We start from the raw sequence: 22,908 nt of genomic DNA, 5'->3' as shown, positions 1-22,908 counted from the left end.
GAACTACAGAGCAGTCAGCCTCACCTCAGTCCCTGGAAAAATCATGGAGCATGTCCTCAAGGAATCAACTCTGAAGCACTTTGAGGAGAGGAAAGTGATCAGGAACAGTCAGCATGGATTCACCAAGGGCGAGTCATGCCTGACTAACCTGATTGCCTTCTATGATGAGATAACTGGCTCTGTGGATGAGGGGAAAGCGGTGGACATGTTGTTCCTTGACTTTAGCAAAGCTTCTGACACTGTCTCCCACAGTATTCTTGCCAGCAAGTTAAAGAGGTATGGGCTGGATGAATGGACTATAAGGTGGATAGAAAGCTGGCTAGATTGTCGGGCTCAACGGGTAGTGATCAATGGCTCCATGTCTAGTTGGCAGCCGGTATCAAGTGGAGTGCCCCAAGGGTCGGTCCTCGGGCCGGATTTGTTCAATATCTTCATAAATGATCTGGAGGATGGTGTGGATTGCACCCTCAGCAAGTTTGCAGATGACACAAAACTGGGAGGAGAGGTAGATACACTGGAGGGCAGGGATAGGATACAGAGGGACCTAGACAAATTAGAGGATTGGGCCAAAAGAAATCGGATGAGGTACAACAAGGACAAGTGCAGAATCCTGCACTTAGGACGGAAGAACCCAATGCACAGCTACAGACTAGGGACCGAATGGCTTGGCAGCAGTTCTGCAGAAAAGAACCTAGGGGTTACAGTGGACGAGAAGCTGGATAGGAGTCAACAGTGTGCCCTTGTTGCCAAGAAGGCCAATGGCATTTTGGGATGTATATGTAGGGGCATTGCCTGCAGATCGAGGGACGTGATCGTTCCCCTCTATTCGACATTGGTGAGGCCTCATCTGGAGTACTGTGTCCAGTTTTGGGCCCCATGCTACAAGAAGGATGTGGAAAAATTGGAAAACGTCCAGCAGAGGGCAACAAAAATGATTAGGGGACTGGAACACATGACTTATGAGGAGAGGCTGAGGGAACTGGGATTGTTTAGTCTGCAGAAGAGAAGAATGAGGGGGGATTTGATAGCTGCTTTCAGCTACCTGAAAGGGGGTTCCAAAGAGGATGGAGCTCGGCTGTTCTCAGTGGTAGCAGATGACAGAACGAGGAGTAATGGTCTCAAGTGGCAGTGGGGGAGGTTTAGGTTGGATATTAGGAAAAACTTTTTCACTAGGAGGGTGGTGAAGCACTGGAATGGGTTCCCTAGGGAGGTGGTGGAATCTCCTTCCATAGATATTTTTAAGGTCAGGCTTGACAAAGCTCTGGTTGGGATGATTTAGTTGGGGCTTGGTCCTGCTTTGAGCAGGGGATTGGACTAGATGACCTCCTGAGGTCCCTTCCAACCCTGATATTCTATGATTCCAAGGCCAGAGGAACCATTGTGATCATGTAGTCTGACCTCCTGTATATCACAGACCATAGAACTTCCCCCAAAAAATTCCAATAGCAGATCTTTTAGAAAAACCATCCAATCTTGATTTAAAAATGGCTAGTGACAGAGAATCCACCATGACTCTTGGTAAGTTGGTCCAATGATTAATTACCCTGTCAAAAATTTACACCTTATTTCCAGTCTGAATTTGTCTAGCTTCAACTTCCAGCCATTGGATGTTAGACCTTTCTCTGCTAGACTGAAGAGCCCATTGTTAAATATTTGTTTCCCAGGTAGGTGCTTACAGAGTGTAATCAAGCCATCCTTTAACCTCCTCTTTGTTAAGCTAAATAGATTGAGCATGTTGAGTTTATCACTGTAAGGCAAGTTTTCTAATCTTTTAATCATTCTCGGGGCTCTTCTCTGACCCCCTCCAGTTTATCATAATCCTTCTTAAACTGTGGGCACCAGACCTGGACTCAGGATTCCTGCAGCGGTCACACCAGGGCCAAATACAGAGGTAAAATAACCTCTCTGCTCACACTCAAAATTCCCGTTGATGCATCATCTAGCATGACTCGCCATAGGTGTCCTTCTTAAGTGAAAGCTTTGCAACTATGGCCCTGATTAAGTAGCAGCCGTTGCCATTCAGCAGCAAGAAGCCCAACTGGTTCCATGGGAACAGCCTTTTGATATGAGGCATAATTAATTATAAAAGGGAAAACAAACTTGTGGCGCAAGCCTGTGACACAGACAAGTGCAGACGAGAGAAGTTCAGCAGGATCTGCTCCTTCACATACCCTCTCTCTATTTCCTCAGGAAAGCTATGCCTTCCTCTTTGGCTTCTTATCCATCACACATTCACTATGGTATTCGGGCTGCATCTACACTGACCCACGTCTCATCTTCAGTGACGGGGCTGGGGACTGACTAAGTTTCCCAGCTACAGTGACTGAGGCAGAGAGAGACTGAAACACCTGTCCAAAGTCACAGCCTGACTGCAGGGCACAGCCCAAAGGGGGACAGGCCGCTGCAGTGCAGGGACAACAGCATGTTGGTCACAGTGCACTCGCACTTCTTGTGTGAGCAGAAGAACAAGGTGAAGCTGCCTAAGTATTCCACTTCTTGGCTGCTCCCCTCACACCTGGAGAGAAGCAGCCATGTTAGGGAGAAGGAGATGGGAGCAACTCAGGAACAGCGCATAAGCAAATCGTGTAGGGGTCCCAGGACAGGGATAGCAGGGGGACTGCAGGTAAGGAGTGAGATACTTGGCACACCTGGGGGAGCATCCCAGGACTGGCAAAACACTTCCATACATATTACAACCTGTAACAGTATCAACTCTCCACTCCAGGTCAGACAGGTCACAGTCTCAGACTCACTTTCCCTTTGAAAGGACGCTGGTAGAACATGGCCCAGGTCATTGACATTGATTTCATATTCTCCAGGAACAGAAAGTTATTACCTTGAACCTTGGTTAATCTATAGCCCAGATACTGCCTTGAGCTGTCCTGGGAGAGGCAGAGAAAGGCGTGAGCTGCATTCCAGACAGGTGGGGAGGCCAGCTGGGCCGGGCAGAGCTCGCTGCAGCAATCCGCTCAAGAGGAAAGGGAAAGTGCTTCCACGTCGCAGCTATCCGTGGTTTCCATCCGTCGGCACAGAGAAAAGTGATGGGCTGCAGGGCCTCCCAAGAGCCAGGGGCTCACAGCATTGCCCTGTTCCTAAAAAACAGCAGCAACAGGCATTTCCATAGCACCCTCCACCAGCAATCCCCAAGGGCGGGGCAAACACATACACAGGAATCAGAGCAGCCCTGACATGCAGCTACCTCGCCAGCGGGACACGGCAGCTGTTTAGCAGCACATAGCAACAGTGCCCAGCAATTTACAACAGATAGTAAAGGAGAATTCCATAACCAGTTGAAATCAGAGGGGAAATTTTAGGGAGGCAAAATTAAATTACTTAAATTGAATTTTGCAGGTGATACTGAGGTGAATAAGCTGGGTTTCTGAGGAAAGTACCATCATACCTTTAATATCCACAAATGGTCAAGTCCTTGATTTGACACCTTATCCACAAGCTAGCACTTCCATCAGCCTCCTAAATCTTCACTAGGCGTTGGGGTCAATCCTGACTTGGAATAGAGCATCCTCTGCTGAGTCACACAGCCCCTCCCTGCAGCATAACATCCCGTAGTACCACAATGGGGTATGAACGTTATTCCTGACTAGAGGAAGAAAGAGAACCCCTTTTGAGAGAACCTTCTCCATTACCAACACCACCTCTGGCACCACCTAGATGTTTCTCGGAGATCTCCATTCCAAGCACTGATCAGGCCGGACTCTCCTTTGCTTGCAGGAGCAAATGTGTTGGAGTGGTTTCAAGCGCTCAGAAAGCAGATTTCACTGAAAGCAAGTCTGCTTAAGACAAACATTAATAGAGTAGGGGAAGCGACAGGTGACGTTACAGCTAGAAAGCCTGTAGGCTTTAGATGTCCAAAGTCACACACCCATAAATGCCTTGCACACTTACAGGACTAGAGAAATAATCCAGCAATAGACCCATCTAATACAACACAATCCATGATAAACTAGAGAGGGAAAACTCTGAGCCCCAGAGCAGAAATCCACTGAGCCAGTATTCTTTCACTACACTGGAATTAAGCTTTGTTTATTCTGTCCATAGAATCACAGAAATGTCAGGCTGGAAAAGATCTTGAGAGGTCATTACATCCACGTCCTGCACTGAGGCAGGACCAAGTAAACCTAGACCATCCCTGACAGGTGTTTGTCCAGCCTGTTCTTAAATGATTGGGATTCCTCAATTTCCCTTGGAAGCCTATTCCAGAACTTAGCTGCCCTTCTAGTTAGAAAGTTTTTCCTAATATCTAATCTAAATCTCCCTTGCTGCAGATTAAAACCATTACTTCTTATCTTTCCTTCAGTGACCATGGAAAACAACTGATCACCATCCTCTTTACAGCAACCCTTAACATATTTGAAGACTCATCAGGTCCCGCTGAGTCTTCCTCTCTCAAGACTAAACATGCCCAGTTTTTAACCTTTCCTCACAGGTCAGGTTTTCTAAACCTTTGATCATTGTTGTTGCTCTTCTCTGCACTCTCCACTTTATTCACATCTGGTGCCCAGAACTGGATACAGTACTTCAGTGGAGGCCTTCCTCAGTACCGAGTAGATCAGGACAATTACTCCCCACATCTTACCTATGACACTCCTGTCATTAAGCCCCAGAACGGTATTAGCCTTTTTTGCAATTGCATCCCATTGACGACTCATATTCGTTTTGTGATCCAGTAGAACTGCCAGATGCTTTTCAGCAGTACTACTGCCTAGACAGTCAGTCCCCGTTTTGTAGTTGTGCATTTGATTTTTCCTTCCTGAGTGCAGTACTTTGCACTTGTCTTTGCTGAATTTCATCTTGTTGATTTCAGACCATCTCCACTTTGTCAAGGTCATTTTGAATACTAATCTTGTCCTCCAAAGTGTTTGCAACCCCTCCCATTTCGGTGTCATCCACAAATGTCCATGTCTACTTTTAACGACAGGGGGTAGCCAAACGTCACACATTCTCAAGCTGCAATAGCCACTCGCCAGAGGCCCAAGAGTCCAACAGGCCTGCAGTAAAACAAAGAAGCCCGTGGAGCCTGAAAGCCCGAGCACACAGCGAGGCCTGGAACACTCGTATCAAGATGGAGCACAGCATGCTGGGAGCTATAGCATCCAAGGGCTGCTGCTTGGGGCCTCACTTAGCACATGAGTGACGCTTTTGGATTCTGATTAAAACCCCGGCTACCAAGCGGGCTTGCCTGGGACTGACAGCTGGGAATGAGGCCGTATGATGGTAGGAGTCACGGGTAGAGCTGGGAAATGTGTCCTCCATGAAAAACTAGGCCAGTCCCTTGAGATCATGAAAGCCCCTTCCAGCAAGGCCAGAGCGGAGATCCCCCCCACTATCCCAGCAGCACCAACAGAAGAGAGGCATGGGTGGAGAGGATGTTCTCGAACACTGACCACCTTCCACAACAGCGGCAGGAAGGAAGGGCAAACAAGATCTTCCCTCTGGTGTCGGGGGGTGGGGGGGTGTGGAGTGTGGCAGGGAACACAGGGAGACGGGAATCTGCCCCAACACTATCTCACCTCTCCACTCTCATCAACCGCCTTCCCCACAACCACCAGGCGGATACGCCCAGTTCAAACCACCCCCTTCCCACACCAGCACCAGGAGGACTGGGGCAGGGGACACCCCCCCACACAAACCCTTGCCCTGAGGGTGGGAAGTGGGGGTATACAGAGGGGAGCTCCCCTCACGCTGCCCCTCTTCCTCACAGCACCAGTGGGTAATACAGCCTGGGAAAACTTTCTCCACACTAGATCAGCACCCCATAGCACCAGGGAGGATCGGGGTGGGGGTTCCCCACACTCTGGTTACCACCCCTATGGCACTGGGGTGACGGCAGAAACCTCCCCTCACACTGCACCCTCCCTCCACAGCACTGGAGAAATGGGGGGAACCACACTCAATGCTGCCCCTCCTCCAACAGCATCATAGGCAGATCTGGGGGGAACCTCCCCTCCCGCCCCCCACAGCCCCGGGGGCAGATCCGGGGGAACCTCCCCTCCCTCCCGCCCCCCACAGCCCCAGGGGCAGATCCGGGGGGGAAACCTCCCCCCTTGCCCCCCCACACCCCTGGGGCAGATCCGGGGGGGGAACCTCCCCCCCTTCCCCCCCACACCCCGGGGGCAGATCCGGGGGGGGAACCTCCCCCCCTTCCCCCCCACAGCCCCAGGGGCAGATCCGGGGGGGGACCTCCCCCCCTGCCCCCCCACACCCCGGGGGCAGATCCGGGGGGGAACCTCCCCTCCCGCCCCCCACAGCCCCAGGGGCAGATCCGGGGGGGGACCTCCCCTCCTGCCCCCCACTCCCCGGGGGCAGATATGGGGGGGGCCTCCCCTCTGCCCCCCCGCACCCCGGGGGCAGATCCGGGGGGGGGAACCTCCCCTCCCGCCCCCCACAGCCCCAGGGGCAGATCTGGGGGGGAACCTCCCCACACACACCCCGGGGGCAGATCCGGGGGGGGAACCTCCCCTCCCGCCCCCCACAGCCCCAGGGGCAGATCTGGGGGGGAACCTCCCCACACACACCCCGGGGGCAGATCCGGAGGGGGAACCTCCCCCCCCACACCCCGGGGGCAGATCCGGGGGGGGAACCTCCCCTCCCGCCCCCCACTCCCCGGGGGGCAGGACCAGGGGGGACCCCCGGTGGGTTCCCCGCGCTCCGGGCGGAGGCCGCAGCCGGCTCCTCACCTGGCCGGGCGGCGGGAGGCGGCGGGGGGCGGCGCGGGGGGGTCTCTCCCCGCTCCTGTCGCGGGGGGGGGGCTGCCCGACCCCGGCCCGCTGGGGGTGACAATATGGCGGCCGGCGCTCCCGGGCAGCGGCGCCGTCGGAGCGGGACGGGAGCAGCAGCTGCCGGGCCGGGCCGGGCCGCCAGAGGGCGCTAGGGCCTCGCTCGCGGCCACTTCCGCATCCCGCCGGCCCGCACCATAGAGAGCGGGGGAGAGACGGCGCCGGGCCGCGGCCGCCTGGTACGTCATGGGACCATAGAGCGTTGGGCCGCGGGCCCCGCGCCCGCCGCTGTCAGGGGCGCCCCCCCACTGCTCCCTAGTGCCGGGCGGGGGCACTGGGTCAGCCCCCAATGAGGGGGGTGCCCCCTCCTGAACCCCCTTCCCCCCACTGCTCCCTAGCGCCGGGCGGGGGCACTGGGTCAGCCCCCAATGAGGGGGGTGCCCCCTACTGAACCCCCTTCCCCCCACTGCTCCCTAGTGCCGGGCGGGGGCACTGGGTCAGCCCCCAATGAGGGGGGTGCCCCCTCCTGAACCCCCTTCCCCCCACTGCTCCCTAGCGCCGGGCGGGGGCACTGGGTCAGCCCCCAATGAGGGGGGTGCCCCCTACTGAACCCCCTTCCCCCCACTGCTCCCTAGCGCCGGGCGGGGGCACTGGGTCAGCCCCCAATGAGGGGGGTGCCCCCTACTGAACCCCCTTCCCCCCACTGCTCCCTAGCGCCGGGCGGGGGCACTGGGTCAGCCCCCAATGAGGGGGGTGCCCCCTCCTGAACCCCCTTCCCCCCACTGCTCCCTAGCGCCGGGCGGGGGCACTGGGTTAGCCCCCAATGAGGGGGGTGCCCCCTACTGAACCCCCTTCCCCCCACTGCTCCCTAGCGCCGGGCGGGGGCACTGGGTCAGCCCCCAATGAGGGGGGTGCCCCCTACTGAACCCCCTTCCCCCCACTGCTCCCTAGTGCCGGGCGGGGGCACTGGGTCAGCCCCCAATGAGGGGGGTGCCCCCTACTGAACCCCCTTCCTCCCACTGCTCCCTAGTGCCGGGCGGGGGCACTGGGTCAGCCCCCAATGAGGGGGGTGCCCCCTACTGAACCCCCTTCCCCCCACTGCTCCCTAGTGCCGGGCGGGGGCACTGGGTCAGCCCCCAATGAGGGGGGTGCCCCCTACTGAACCCCCTTCCTCCCACTGCTCCCTAGTGCCGGGCGGGGGCACTGGGTCAGCCCCCAATGAGGGGGGTGCCCCCTCCTGAACCCCCTTCCTCCCACTGCTCCCTAGTGCCGGGCGGGGGCACTGGGTCAGCCCCCAATGAGGGGGGTGCCCCCTACTGAACCCCCTTCCCCCCACTGCTCCCTAGTGCCGGGCGGGGGCACTGGGTCAGCCCGCAATGAGGGGGGTGCCCCCTACTGAACCCCCTTCCTCCCACTGCTCCCTAGTGCCGGGCGGGGGCACTGGGTCAGCCCCCAATGAGGGGGGTGCCCCCTACTGAACCCCCTTCCCCCCACTGCTCCCTAGTGCCGGGCGGGGGCACTGGGTCAGCCCCCAATGAGGGGGGTGCCCCCTACTGAACCCCCTTCCTCCCACTGCTCCCTAGTGCCGGGCGGGGGCACTGGGTCAGCCCCCAATGAGGGGGGTGCCCCCTCCTGAACCCCCTTCCTCCCACTGCTCCCTAGTGCCGGGCGGGGGCACTGGGTCAGCCCCCAATGAGGGGGGTGCCCCCTACTGAACCCCCTTCCCCCCACTGCTCCCTAGTGCCGGGCGGGGGCACTGGGTCAGCCCCCAATGAGGGGGGTGCCCCCTACTGAACCCCCTTCCCCCCACTGCTCCCTAGTGCCGGGCGGGGGCACTGGGTCAGCCCCCAATGAGGGGGGTGCCCCCTACTGAACCCCCTTCCTCCCACTGCTCCCTAGTGCCGGGCGGGGGCACTGGGTCAGCCCCCAATGAGGGGGGTGCCCCCTACTGAACCCCCTTCCTCCCACTGCTCCCTAGTGCCGGGCTGGGGCATTGGGTCAGCCCTCAATGAGGGGGGTGCCCCCTCCTGAACCCCCTTCCTCCCACTGCTCCCTAGTGCCGGGCGGGGGCACTGGGTCAGCCCCCAATGAGGGGGGTGCCCCCTCCTGAACCCCATCCCCCCACTGCTCCCTAGTGCCGGGCGGGGGCACTGGGTCAGCCCCCAATGAGGGGGGTGCCCCCTACTGAACCCCCATCCCCCCACTGCTCCCTAGTGCCGGGCGGGGGCACTGGGTCAGCCCCCAATGAGGGGGGTGCCCCCTACTGAACCCCCTTCCTCCCACTGCTCCCTAGTGCCGGGCGGGGGCACTGGGTCAGCCCCCAATGAGGGGGGTGCCCCCTACTGAACCCCCATCCCCCCACTGCTCCCTAGTGTCGGGCGGGGGCACTGGGTCAGCCCCCAATGAGGGGGGTGCCCCCTCCTGAACCCCCTTCCCCCCACTGCTCCCTAGTGCCGGGCGGGGGCACTGGGTCAGCCCCCAATGAGGGGGGTGCCCCCTCCTGAACCCCCTTCCTCCCACTGCTCCCTTCTGCTGGGCGGGGGCACTGGGTCAGCCCCCAATGAGGGGGGTGCCCCCTACTGAACCCCCTTCCTCCCACTGCTCCCTTTTGCTGGGCTGGGGCACTGGGTCAGCCCCCAATGAGGGGGGTGCCCCCTACTGAACCCCCTTCCTCCCACTGCTCCCTAGTGCCGGGCGGGGGCACTGGGTCAGCCCCCAATGAGGGGGGTGCCCCCTACTGAACCCCCTTCCTCCCACTGCTCCCTAGCGCCGGGCGGGGGCACTGGGTCAGCCCCCAATGAGGGGGGTGCCCCCTCCTGAACCCCCTTCCCCCCACTGCTCCCTAGTGCCGGGCGGGGGCATTGGGTCAGCCCTCAATGAGGGGGTGCCCCTACTGAACTCCATCCTCCCACTGCTCCCTAGTGCTGGGCTGGGGCATGGGGTCAGCCCTGACTGAGGGGGCTGCCCCCTACTGAACCGCTTTCCCCTTCAAAATCTCCTCAGGCAAGGAGTTCCACAGATTGAGCTGTGTGAAGAACTTCCTTTTATTTGTTTTAAACTTGCTGCCCATTAATTTCATTTGGTGGCCCTTAGTTCTTGTGTTATGGGAAAGTAAATAGCTTTTCCGTATTCGCTTTCTCCGCACCACTCATAATTTTATATACCTCTAACGTATCCCCCCTTAGTCTCCTCTTTTCCAAGCTGAAAAGTCCTAGCCTCTTTAATCTCTCTTCATATGGGACCTGTTCCAAACCCCTCATCATTTTAGTTGCCCTTCTTTGAACCTTTTCTAATGCCAGTATATCTTGTTTGAGATGAGGGGTCCACATCTGTATTCAGTATTCAAGATGTGGGCGTACCATAAATTTATATAAGGGCAATAAGATATTCTCCATCTTATTCTCTATCCCTTTTTTAATGATTTCTAACATCCCATTTGCTTTTTTGACTGCTGCTGCACAGTGCGTGGATGTCTTCAGAGAACTATCCACGATGACTCCAAGATCTTTCTCTTGATTAGTTGTAGCTAAATTAGCCTTCATCATATTGTATGTGTAGTTGGGGTTATTTTTTCCAGTGTGCATTAATTTACATTTATCCACTTTAAATTTCATTTGCCATTTTGTTGCCCAATCACTTAGTTTTGTGAGATCTTTTTGAAGTTCTCCACAGTCTGCTTTGGTCTTCACTATCTTGAGCAGTTTAGTATCATCTGCAAACTTTGCCACCTCACTGTTTACCCCTTTCTCCAGATCATTCCCTCCTCTTGTTTGTTATGCTCACTTTTTCTGTCTTGTTTCAAGTCAGGCTGTAAGCTGTTTTGAGCAGACTCCATCTGTGACTTCCTGTGGGTGTGCAGTGCACCCAGTCCTAGATGGCCGTATGCTAACTGTGATAACGTGTTTTACACAGTATAAATAATAATCCTTTATAATCCAACCTGGAATTGGTTTAGAATTATGATAACCCCTTAAATTAGATCACAACTAGAAGAACAACAAGCGCTCCATAAATTCAGTGTGAAACTATGTAAATCTGGGGATTAAAACATATTTTGATATCCTCTTCTCTTGAGTTCAGCGGGCTTCTCCCTTCACTTGGTCATAATCCAGCAGGAATTCCATAAAGGCTCAGATTCCTTCTGCACCTATGAGGGTGGGAGAAAATGAAAATGAGGGAAGTAAATCTTCACAGGTTTGGCAAGAAATGCACAAGTTTAGATGCACCCTTTACAAAATGGCAGACTGGGATGGACAACACAAATAGACTGGGACACAAACCATAAATCAGATTTGACACACCTGATGGTGTTTCAGGGAACTGGGGGAGGAGGGAGCAGACCAAGTGAGCCAGGGGTTTGAGCTGGGATATGCAGGCCGGTGAAGTGGGAGGGGGCAGGAGACTGAAGCTATGCAGGAGGTCTGGGGTCAGGTAGAGCAGGGTTGTGAGGGAGGCCTGGGATGCGGGAGAGCACAACAGCTCTGCGCTGCGGTCTCAGGACTCAACAGGCTTGGCTGGCCCTGCTGCCTTGATTCCCCACCGGACTGAAGCAGCAGGACGATGGGGAGCTCTTGAAGTGCCCATGCTGGCTCCTCCAGTGCTGCTGTCGTGATAGCAATGATGAAGGGAAGCGGAGTGTCTGGGCGCTGGTGCCTGGAGGGCTCCTCACTGCACTACTTCCCCCATGTGACAGACCAATGCCTCCCTGCAGACGTACTGGCCACCCACCCCATGATATCCCCACATAGCCAAACAACCACTCTCCCCTGCTAATCTCCCTGTACTCTTCCATGGCTGTTCTCCCTTCTGGATCCCCCTAGAGCCATTTTCCCCACCCCCAGGCACCCTATAGCCTCACACACACCTCCCAAGCTCTCCCCACTGTGCTGTCCCCCTGGGAGCAGGGTGATGACTGGAGTGTGGGGGAATATGGGAAATCTGGGGAGGTGGGGGCAGAGGCTAGGGAATGCAGGTCAGATGTGGGAGTTTAGTGCTTCTGTTGCTGCCTCAGCTCCCCCTTGCACCAAGACAGCAGCAGTGTGAATAAAGGGGTTCACATTTTCAAAGGGGTTCACAAATTGATGGACCTCGGTTTTTGGGAGCCCAGCTTGAGATACCATGGACCTAGTTTTCAGAGGTGCTGAGCACCCACCAAATAAGTGAACATTTTTGAAAATGCAGGTCTAAGGGACGGTCCTCCTGCAGCCAAGAGTCTCCTGGTGCCAAAGAAGTTTACACTTTGAACCAGAGATGGAGGGGTTTTCCCCCTGCAGATCGAAAGGGTCTCCAGTACTAGGAAGGATTCCCACACAAGGAGAAGACCTCTAGACTTGGGGCAAGAGTCTTTTCTGGCACTGAACTGCATCCAACAGCAAAACACATCCTAGGATGGGAAATGTAGGCTGAATAGCAGGAAATGCGGCCAGGGATATGAACTCAGCTTTGGAGCAGGCTCCCAAGGGGCCAGGCAAGAGTCCCATCAGGTGAGACATTTAAAACTAGAACGGAAATAGTGGTAGAAAATGTACAATCGGGGGCAGTACAGTTGTACCCTGTCTCTGCGGATGGGCTGGGACCTAGTAGGACCTTTTCATCCTTAACTTCCATTAACCAATGGGAAGCCCCTTTGGGCAGTGGCAGTGAGAGAGGAGAGTAGCTGCAAAATTGATGGAGTGGAAGGCCCCTTAATCCCAGTGTTGCAGGGAGGCAGAGGTGTCTATGCTCCAGTCCTGATGGAGTGGAGAGGGCAGGTGCTGAAAAAATAGAAATATCCAACGCAAATATTGGGGAAACAGACTTCAGGGAGAGAGGCGCCGGGCAATGCCCCGGGGAGCGCGGACCTGAGCCAAGGCCAAGGAGAGAGGGTCTGGAGCAGGGACCAAACCCAAAGGCCGTTCTCCTCCTGCACCCTGCATGTGCCAGAAACCAGGACTCCACCCCATTAAACTGGCTTCTTTTACGAAGCCCTGAGATGTGACTGCAGCCCAGCGCTGAATCCTCACAAAACAGCGAACAGCCTCTTCGGATAAACAGGCCAGCAGCATCTTGAGACTTGGGCTGGACTTGTCCCAGCCAGTGGATTTTCCCCGGCCTGGCTCTGTCTGCCTGGCACGTACTAAGAGCTGCTGCCTTTCTCCGTGCTCCGCGCAATGCTGCGCGCACTCTGCTCGCTCGCACCGAGGCTGGAATCCCATACAACTGTCCGGTTTCTGAGGAACAAAATTAAAACTCCGCAGTTCTGCCTCTTGGGTGAGATTCCACACGGCGCCCTCACCGTGAGGGCAACGGGCAATGCACACGGGGCAGGAAAATCCAAACTCTTCGTGCACGTTGCTGGGTTCTACATTCAACCGAAGCTGCTCAGGAAAGAGTTCTGAGCAGCAGGGGTGACGGCTCAGTGCAAATACCCGGCCAACGTGCAGCTGCGGCTGTGACCAAAGCAACGCTGGCCCCCTTCCTGCCCAAGCAGCCCCCTGTGTCCAGTTTTGGGCCCCACACTACAAGAAGGATGTGGAAAAATTGGAAAGAGTCCAGCTGAGGGCAACAAAAATGATTAGGGGGCTGGAACACATGACTTATGAGGAGAGTCTGAGGGAACTGGGATTGTTTAGTCTGCGGAAGAGAAGAGTGCGGGGGGATTTGATAGCTGCTTTCAACTCCCTGAAAGGGGGTTCCAAAGAGGATGGCTCTAGACTGTTCTCAGTGGTAGCAGATGACAGAAGGAGGAATAATGGTCTCAAGTTGCAGTGGGGGCGGTTTAGGTTGGATATTAGGAAAAACTTTTTCACTAGGAAGGTGGTGAAACTCTGGAATGGGTTACCTAGGGACGTGGTGGAATCTCCTTCCTTAGCTATTTTTTAAGGTCAGGCTTGACAAAGCCCTGGCTGGGATGATTTAGTTGGGGATTGGTCCTGCTTCGAGCAGGGGGTTGGACTAGATGACCTCCTGAGGTCCCTTCCAACCCTGATCTTCTATGATTCTATGAATATCCAGGACTTTGCCAGGCTGCTTCTGTTAGGAGGAGAAATTGATTCTACAAGTCCTGAGGTGGGGGAGGGGCCTGCGCCCCAGTCCCGGAGGTGGGGGGGATTGCAGTGGGGGAGGGGCCTGCGCCCCAGTCCCGGAGGTGGGGGGGATTGCAGTGGGGGAGGGGCCTGCGCCCCAGTCCCGGAGGTGGGGGGGATTGCAGTGGGGGAGGGGCCTGCGCCCCAGTCCCGGAGGTGGGGGGGATTGCAGTGGGGGAGGGGCCTGCGCCCCAGTCCCGGAGGTGGGGGGGATTGCAGTGGGGGAGGGGCCTGCGCCCCAGTCCCGGAGGTGGGGGGGATTGCAGTGGGGGAGGGGCCTGCGCCCCAGTCCCGGAGGTGGGGGGGATTGCAGTGGGGGAGGGGCCTGCGCCCCAGTCCCGGAGGTGGGGGGGATTGCAGTGGGGGAGGGGCCTGCGCCCCAGTCCCGGAGGTGGGGGGGATTGCAGTGGGGGAGGGGCCTGCGCCCCAGTCCCGGAGGTGGGGGGGATTGCAGTGGGGGAGGGGCCTGCGCCCCAGTCCCGGAGGTGGGGGGGATTGCAGTGGGGGAGGGGCCTGCGCCCCAGTCCCGGAGGTGGGGGGATTGAAGTGGGGGAGGTGCTTGCGCCCCAGTCCTGGAGGTGGGGGGGGATTGCAATGGGGGAGGGGCCTGCGCCCCAGTCCCGGAGGTGGGGGGATTGAAGTGGGGGAGGTGCCTGCGCCCCAGTCCCAGAGGTGGGGGGGATTGAAGTGGGGGAGGGGCCTGCACCCCAGTCCTGGAGGTGGAGGGATTGCAATGGGGGAGGGGCCTGCACCCCAGTCCTGGAGGTGGGGGGGATTGCAGTGGGGGAGGGGCCTGCACCCCAGTCCTGGAGGTGGGGGGGATTGCAATGGGGGAGGGGCCTGCGCCCCAGTCCCGGAGGTGGGGGGATTGAAGTGGGGGAGGTGCCTGCACCCCAGTCCTGGAGGTGGGGGGGATTGCAATGGGGGAGGGGCCTGCGCCCCAGTCCTGGAGGTGGGGGGGATTGCAATGGGGGAGGGGCCTGCGCCCCAGTCCTGGAGGTGGGGGGGATTGCAATGGGGGAGGGGCCTGCGCCCCGGTTCTGGAGGTGGTGGGGATTGAAGTGGGCCTGTGTTATGCAGGAGGTCAGACCAGATGACCACAGCCATGATTTTTAGCCAACAAGCTCTGCCTTCCAGGTCTCACCCTGCACTGTTACACCTCTGAGGGCACTGCCCTGACTTCTGGCCACATGCCGTCAATATTCCCAAGCATTTACTCAACACAGCCTGAAATGAAGGTGTGACAACGCACCCCATATTCTTCACAGAGATATTACGATACGAGTCTGGGATAATTATGATGTATTTTATGCAGGATAGGTCATGTCAGAGATCGTTGGAAAGATTATGATTTACCAAATATGAGTATCCTATTTGTGTGCATGTATCGTTTCTGTATCTGAAGTTAGGAATATTGACTATGAATCTGTATCACAAAATGTGTTTACACCTGGGGAACGCCCACTAGGCAAAAGGCTCTCAGTCTAGATGGCTGGCTGGGAAGGACCCATTCAAATTAATGAACCGTTTGGGAGAACAATAGGCCTTGGAAGATTATTGCCCATGGGGGGCGGGGTAGCCTTCCTGAGGATGCTACTGACGGCCTCTGACTCATGGCTGCTATGACTACAGGGACATGTGATCAGGTCACCTGGTGCTGGTCTCCATCTTGGGATACCAGTGTTTTTCCACTGGCTGGTGTGGGCACCAAGCTTTGAAATAAAGAGTTCCCGCCATATGCAAAAGCTACATAAGGCAGGGGAGTGACATCATCATGGTTCTTCACTGACTCCCCACCCAAAGAGACTCCTGGAAACAGCTGAGGAACAAAGACTGAGCTGGGGGGAAGCTGGACCCAGGCCAGAGGGATTTTAAGCCTGTGACTGGAACACCTGGGGATTCCAAGCTGTGAGTCCGCGTGGCTTGCCCCTTAAGAACGTGCAGCCTGCCGGTATCATTTAGGGTGAGGATCTGCTATTCATAGCCAATCTCTTTAGTATATTAAGCTTAGACTGCATTTTTTTATTTGCTAGGTCATCTGCTTTGATCTGTTTGCTCTCCCTAATAATCACTTAAAATCTATCTTTTGTAGTTAATTTGTTTTTGCTTTGTCAAAAACCTGTGTGGGGGGGAGTCATAACTCGGGGCAGAAAGCTGTTGTATATTCCTCTCCACATTGAGGGAGGGGGAGAATTTCATGAGCTTACACTGTACAGTTCCCTGTTCGGTATAATTTTGGGTTTACACTCCAAAGGGGTGTGTGTGCCTGAGGAGCTGGGAAGTTCCTTAGCTGAAGCCTTCCCATGCAGGGCTGATCACAGTGTCTTTATGTAGCTGCAGCTGGGTGTGTCCCTGCCTGTATGGGTGCTGGAGGGGCTTGAGAGCTTGTCACAGCAGTACAGTGTAAAAGGAGCCCAGGCTGGTGGGTCGGGGGGCTCAGTGGTACGCAGTTCCAGGGGGCACCCCGGAGAGAACCCGTCACAGAAGGATTTTATTTTAATTTTCTTGCAGTGACAAACAGATTGAGTTAAAAATATCAAGATATGGAACTCTAAACAAAAAAGTACCATTTGCTGCATCAGAAACACTGGTTGGTGTGGGAGGAGGTTTGGTTTTTCTCCACAGTATCTTTCTGTATCTATCCTCTGGAGCAGCATGGGGAGGTGCCCATCGCATCTGGAGCTAGTCCAGCTGGAGGACATGGTCACAGGAAGTAAAGCTCATTGTCATTCCATGGGTTTTCAGGAACAAAAAGTTTCCTCTTGCGTAGCTGAAGAAATAGTGGTAAAAGGCAGTTGCTAGGCTGCTCAAAGTGATCAAGTTCTGTGCTCTGGCTTCATCATCTGAGCCATTTTCCTTGGCAACAGCGTGTGCGGCCACTGGCATGTCCTCTGAGTTTATGTCCTCTGAGTTTCCGAATCACCACCACAGTCTATTGGCCTTGCTGGAAAAGACAAAAGCAGTTTGCAAATGTACTAATTCCTGTTCCCTGTGCACTGCGTGCGCTCCATAATGTGGTCCACCAAGTCAGTAAACAGCTCAAGAAAACTCCTTCTGCCATGACGCCCACAACAGGGAGTCCAGTCAGCCCTAGTGTAGCCATCAAGGAGAAGAGCAAATGCTGAGCTGAAGCACAGACCTGGGCACCTGCCCCATCTAAACTCCCCCCACACCTCTGTGAGCGCACAGCCCTCTATAGCCCATCTTGGGACATGGGGGGGGGTGCAATTCTGATGTTGGGGACGATGAACCATTAGAACAACTTGCTGGGGTCATGGTGGGTTCTTCATCACGGGCACCTTTTATACAAAGATTCGAGATGTCTCTAACAGCTCTGCTCTAGGGATTGCTCTGGGCCGGTCCCTGGCCTGTGCTACACAGGAGATCAGACTGCGTGATCACAACGGTCCCTTCTGGCCTCGGAATTTATGAATCTCTCTTGCTCCTTGGGGCTCAGTGCGGGGTGAGCTCAGAGCCCATCTAAGCCCGGCAGGTAACTGACCTTCCAAAGACCGGGGTAATGGGGTGGGGGAGCTCACATTCATTTGCTGGCACCGCCGCCCCGGTCTTGCATGCCATCCAACTTCACTCCTTCCAGTCCCCCCTCTGGACCGATTCCTTCCAACAGTGACCAACTCTCCAGTCCACTGCCCTCTTCCCAGACTCAACTTCCTCCAGCCGATATATTACCACCTAAAAGCTGCATAAGGCATCCTAAAAGAAGGTGAACTACCCAGCTGTGTATCCTGTATCATGCCCAGAAGCACCCCCATCCTCTGCTACGTTTTGGAAAAGACAGGGGTTACTTTTTCATCTGCCTGTGAAGCATCAGCCACATACACGACCCCGTGGAAATAAGAACCTTGGTGCTGCTGGAAACGAGAGGACAAGCGCTCTGCCAAATCCTTACAGCGTGCGCTAAAGAGAGCCGCTGCTGAGGGATTTCCTTATCTAGAGGTAACACCCCCGGAGCCCAGCGCTGTGCCCTCCTTTCTTCTCAGCAAGGCACAGCAGGTTCAGGAATCAGAGTTTCTCTACGCAGGGATCTGTTCTGAGAGCTCCCAAGACTGAAGTGGGTTTTCACTTTCTGACGTTCATTTGTAGCTCCTGGCATCAGAGCTGTTTGTTTCAACAGACGAGACCAGCGCATCCTCCATGACTGAATGAAATGAAGTGAAGCTTAAGGGACTTCGTTTGTGGCCCATTGTGCTCTGGTTATCTTGATATCGTCCCTATCTTATTTAGGCAGAACAGCCTCTCTCTTTTATACACTGGTCTTTCACTCCAAGTTTTGCTAGACACAAGATTTTCCCACACAGCTATAACCGTACACAGTGTTGCTGTATCTTTACGTATCTCACGAAGTAGGGCTGGAATTTTCAAAACCTTTTGCAGATGAAAGTAGCTGGGCAGGTACAAAGCTCACTTGGGTGCTCAAGGCACTGTCAAAGCCACGTGGCAGCTAAGCTCTTTTCCAAGCACCCCTGGGTGCTGAACACAGGGAGCAGAACCAGGTCTAGCTCCGATGTCAGACACTCATTTTTCATTTCCAAACACCCTGGGAATCCGACACTTACAGCAAACTGCCAGTGAGATCTGCGTCGAATAGGAATGGTGCTTTGCTTTTCTCTAGTGCTTTTCATCAGAGGATCTAAAAGAATTGCCAGCGACGAAGTCATTCTCTGCATTTTCCAGAAAGGGTAACAAGGGCCAGGAATAGAAACCAGGACTTCCAGATTCCTGCTTTAACCACTGGACTAGCCTCCAACCCCTCAACCTCCCTCCCCCCCCCCAAGCCTTCCAGTGATTTGAGCTGGTGCAGCTAACAAGCTGAGTAACTTGAAGAATCTCAGCTAAACCTGCCATTACTTCCTAACTCTCAGGGTGGTTAAGCACGGGAGTAAATTGCCCAGGGAGGTTGTGGAATCTCCATCATTGGAGATGTTTAAGAGCAGGTTGGACAAACACCGGTCAGGGATGGGCTAGATAAGACTTAGTCTATTACTTACAAATTTCCTGGTGCCCTGTGCAACTGCGTGCTGCCCCAGCCCCGCCCCCACTCCCCTGAGCTCTGCAGCAGGGCTGGACCTGTACTCACCAGCAGTGGGAAGTGCAGCGACCCGGCCCCAGCCACGCCACTGGTGAGTGCTGCAGGGTGGTTCCCCCTGTCCCCAAGCCAGCCCCACCCCTCCACAGAGGCCTGGAGCAAGTCCCCCGCCGCACAACCACCACCCCCCCCCGCAGAGGCCTGGGGCCCCACACACACCTCCCGTGGGGGGGCTGCATAGGGCCCCAGAATTGCTGGGGACAGCTCTGCTCACCACAGTGACAGCAAAACCAAAGGCAGACTCCCATCAGATACAGAATCAGTGATTACAGACGTGGGAGGCACAAAACATAGTCTGAACCCAGAGAGCAGTGACCGTGCGGCCAGTAGGGCAGAGAAGAGCTTTATACCCTCTCTACTCCAACGTCCCAGACATTAGGGGATGCGCAGGAGAGTACCTCAAATTATCAGGGATCAGAAAGCGCCTCTCATCAACAAGCAACAAGGGAAAACTGTGTCTGACATGGGAGAACAGTGACATCGCACAATGGAGCAATCTATCACTAGGTTAGGAATGAGCAGTGATGACAAACGAACAAGGGATCAGACCTGTACCTGCTCCCCATAGCCAGACCATGGGCAGATCTTAGAGACCCCTGAGGAATCTTTTACACATTGGCAACACCTTTAGTGGCAACACTGTAGTCTGTAACTCATCATTTAAAACAGCTTCTGTACCAAATGGCTGGAGGAGAGCTAATGTGACACCAATTTTTAAAAAGGCTCCAGAGGTGACCCCAGCAATTACAGGCCGGTGAGCCTGACTTCAGTACCAGGCAAGCTGGTTGAAATGATAGTTAAGAACAGAATTGTCAGATGCATAGATAAACATGATTTGTTGGGGAAGAGTCAACATGGTATTTGTAAAGGGAAATCCTGCCTCCCCAATCTACTAGAATTCTTTGATGGGGTCAACAAGCATGTGGACAAGGGGGATCCAGTGGATATAGTGTACTTAGATTTTCAGAAAGCCTTTGACAAGGTCCCTCACCAAAGGCTCTTAAGCAAAGTAAGCTGTCATGGGATAAGAGGGAAGGTCCTCTCAGGGATCAGTTACTGGTTAAAAGATAGGAAGCAAAGAGTAGGAATAAATGGTCAGTTTTCAGAATGGAGAGAGGTAAATAGTGGTGTCCCCCAGGGGCTGTACTGGGACCAGTCCTATTCAACATATTCATAAATTATTTGGAAAAAGGGGTAAACAGTGAGGTGGCAAAATTTACAGATGATACAAAACTACTCAAGATAGTTAAGTCCCACGCAGACTGGGAAGAGCTACAAGGGGATCTCACAAAACTGGGTGACTGGGCAACCAAATGGCAGATGAAATTCAATGCTGATAAATGTAAAGTAATGCACATTGGAAAACATCATCCCAACTATGCATACAAAATGATAGGTTTCAGAGTAGCAGCCGTGTTAGTCTGTATTCGCAAAAAGAAAAGGAGGACTTGTGGCACCTTAGAGACTAACCAATGAGCTGTAGCTCATAAAAGCTTATTCTCAAATAAATTGGTTAGTCTCTAAGGTGCCACAAGTACTCCTGTTCTTTATACAAAATGATGGGGTCTAAATTAGCTGTTACCCCTCAAGAAAGATCTTGGAGTCATTGTGGATAGTTCTCTGAAAACATCCACTCACTGTGCAGTGGCAGCCAAAAAACAAACAGACTGTTGGGAACCATTAGGAAAGGGATAAATAATAAGACAGAGAATATCCTATTGCCTCTGTATAAATCCATAGTACACCCATATCTTGAATACTGCATGCAGATGTGGTCGCCCCATCTCAAAAAAGATACGTTGGAATTGGAAAAGGTTCAGAAAATGGCAACAAAAATGATGAGGGGTATGGAACGGCTGCCATATGAGGAGAGATTAATAAGACTGGGATTTTCAGCTTGGAAAAGAGGCGAATAAGGGGGGATATGCTAGAGGTCTATAAAATCACGAGTGATGTAGAGAAAGTAAATAAGGAAGTGTTATTTACTCCTCCTCATAACAAGAACTAGGGATCACCAAATGAAATTAATAGGCAGCAGGTTTAAAAGGAAAAAAATACAGTATTTCTCCACCCAACGCACAGTCAACCTGTGGAACTCCTTGCCAGAGGATGTTGTGAAGGCCAAGACACTCATAGCGTTCAAGAAGGAACTAGATAAGTTCATGGAGGATAGGTCCATCAATGGTTATTAGCCAGGATGGGCAGGAATGGTGTCCCTGGCCTCTGTTTGCCAGAAGCTGGGAATGGATGACAGGGGATGGATCACTTGATGATGACCTGTTCTGTTCACTCCCTCTGGGGCCCCTGGCACTGGCCGCTGTCGGAAGACAGGACGCTGGGCTAGATGGACCTTGGGTCTGACCCAGTCTGGCCGTTCTCTTGTAGAGTTTGCCATGCCAATAAAGTCCATTGCCAGCCAGGCTTTGAAATGTGCAGTGCAATATACAGCCTGCAGAGGGCAGCACAACAGCAGGACTGAGCCATTAGAGCCCGGGCGACAGGTTTGGGTTCCAGGAGCGGGGCTGGGCTGGGCTTAGCTCGCTCAGGCCGGATCCTCTGCAGACACAGCGGGGCCAGCCCCATGGCTCGGCTGGGATCGGCCCACCGCATGGGCGGGCGGGTTGAAGGCTGACATCTGTGCAGGGAAGGGCGAGTCAGCCCATGGCTTGGGGACAGGATTCAGGGCGGCCCAGGTTTGTGCAGCGCCCGGTGGGACGCGGCGGCGTAGCTAGGGACGGAAATCTGGGTGGACCCCGATTTATGGCGGACGGGCAATGACCAAAGTTCTGTCGTCCCGGCCACCGATTTCTATTGTGAGTGCGTTAAACCAATTAGCCGCCGAATACATTAGCTAGAGGCGCCCGTACATCTTCTGACCATGTTTTCAGTCGACAAAAAATAGATTCGGCGGGAATCTGCGGTAAATGTACTTAGAAGCACAGAGCCAGCAGTGCCGCCAAACCAGCAAGAACAGAGTTACTTTAAATTGTAACCAATTCGTAAACTAAACGAAAGTCAGTGAATTACGACAGTGACAGCGTCCTCTTGTCTCCACTCCGCCTGTCTACAGGACACGGCCTCAGGGTTTGCCGGTCAACATGGGAGTTACAGTGTGGTGATGCGGAGAGCGCACGGGTCTCTTTCAAACAGGCGAGCCAGCGTATTCCGGTGACTCGTCACACGGCTGTTTTAATCTCGCGTCTGTCTCCTGTACTGCCGGCTGCTGGGAGCAGGAGGAAAAGGCAGAGGTTTTAGGGGGTTGCCGCTTGCCCATCTGTCTCCCCGGGGGCACTGTTTTATTAGCGCGGATATTTTTTCCCCATGGTTGATTTGTGCTTAATTTGTTGGACGAACACTGAACCGTCAGCTTCACCCAGCTCAGGACCGCACAAGGCCCATGCTGAGGTGAGCCCGTCGCTATAGCCAGGTGGATCTGAGTATGGCAAGTTGGTGGAAGGGGCTGGGATGGTGACACATGTGGAGGGAAGCAGACAGGGTTAATGTCACTGCTCAGCGCCACTGTCTTGCGGGGACTTTAGTGCTGCTGGGAGATGCTGCCAGCCCAGGGCCTCTCTGTCCTGAGCCAGGCAGTGCCCGCTCCCCCCAGCCCTGTTGGAGGCTATGGGAGGGGAGGGCACCTGGGGTATGAGGCGCTGGCCTGGCCCCAGCCCCATTCAGACTCAGCCGCCCTGCAGAGGTTGCTGGGGATAGGCAGCACCAATCGGGCCCAATCCAGCCCCAGGAAGTGGTGGGAGCCGGATCAAGCCCAGGGCTGAGTCAGTGGTGACCCCAGGAGTCCTTCCTGTCCTTCACTCCACCGCCTGGAGCCTGGCCTGGCCTCACTTGCCCAGAGCCCCCGGGGACCTGTGCTGTGCTGCTGGGGCCCAGGGGGGCCACTGTCCCTTGGCTTCTGCTGGCAACGAGGCGGGTGAGGCCTCATGAATCCGCTGCCTTGGGCTTCTGGGGAGAGCCGGTGTCCACAGGGACAGGCGAGAGCTGGACC

At 54.9% G+C, this 22,908-nt stretch overlaps 1 protein-coding gene and 1 long non-coding RNA gene across 7 annotated transcripts in view; one reads left to right on the top strand and one right to left on the bottom strand.

The window, feature by feature from the left end:
* The window catches only part of LOC140906250 (casein kinase II subunit alpha-like), a 66,214-nt gene extending 59,332 nt beyond the window's left edge, over positions 1–6,882 (bottom strand). For 2 of the 6 annotated variants that reach the window (XM_073329850.1, XM_073329855.1), the window contains exons 1-2: positions 6,696–6,881; positions 2,837–3,092 (exon numbers count right to left, since the gene is read on the bottom strand). The gene's annotated coding sequence lies outside the window, so the exon portion shown is untranslated. Of the gene's footprint in view, positions 1–2,836; positions 3,093–3,400; positions 3,599–4,594; positions 5,007–6,695 lie in introns of those variants that run through there. The other 4 variants (XM_073329856.1, XM_073329852.1, XM_073329851.1 and 1 more) reach the window with 4 other exon arrangements.
* Positions 6,883–6,940: 58 nt separating this feature from the next.
* LOC140906251 (uncharacterized) lies at positions 6,941–12,479 on the top strand. Its single transcript, XR_012157051.1, has 2 exons — positions 6,941–6,973; positions 11,916–12,479. It is a non-coding gene; the product is annotated as an uncharacterized lncRNA (long non-coding RNA).
* Positions 12,480–22,908: the final 10,429 nt, after the last annotated feature.

Source organism: Lepidochelys kempii, chromosome 2, assembly GCF_965140265.1.
Source record: "Lepidochelys kempii isolate rLepKem1 chromosome 2, rLepKem1.hap2, whole genome shotgun sequence".
Lineage (NCBI taxonomy): Eukaryota > Metazoa > Chordata > Testudines > Cheloniidae > Lepidochelys > Lepidochelys kempii.
This window is presented reverse-complemented; position numbering and strand designations above follow the sequence as displayed.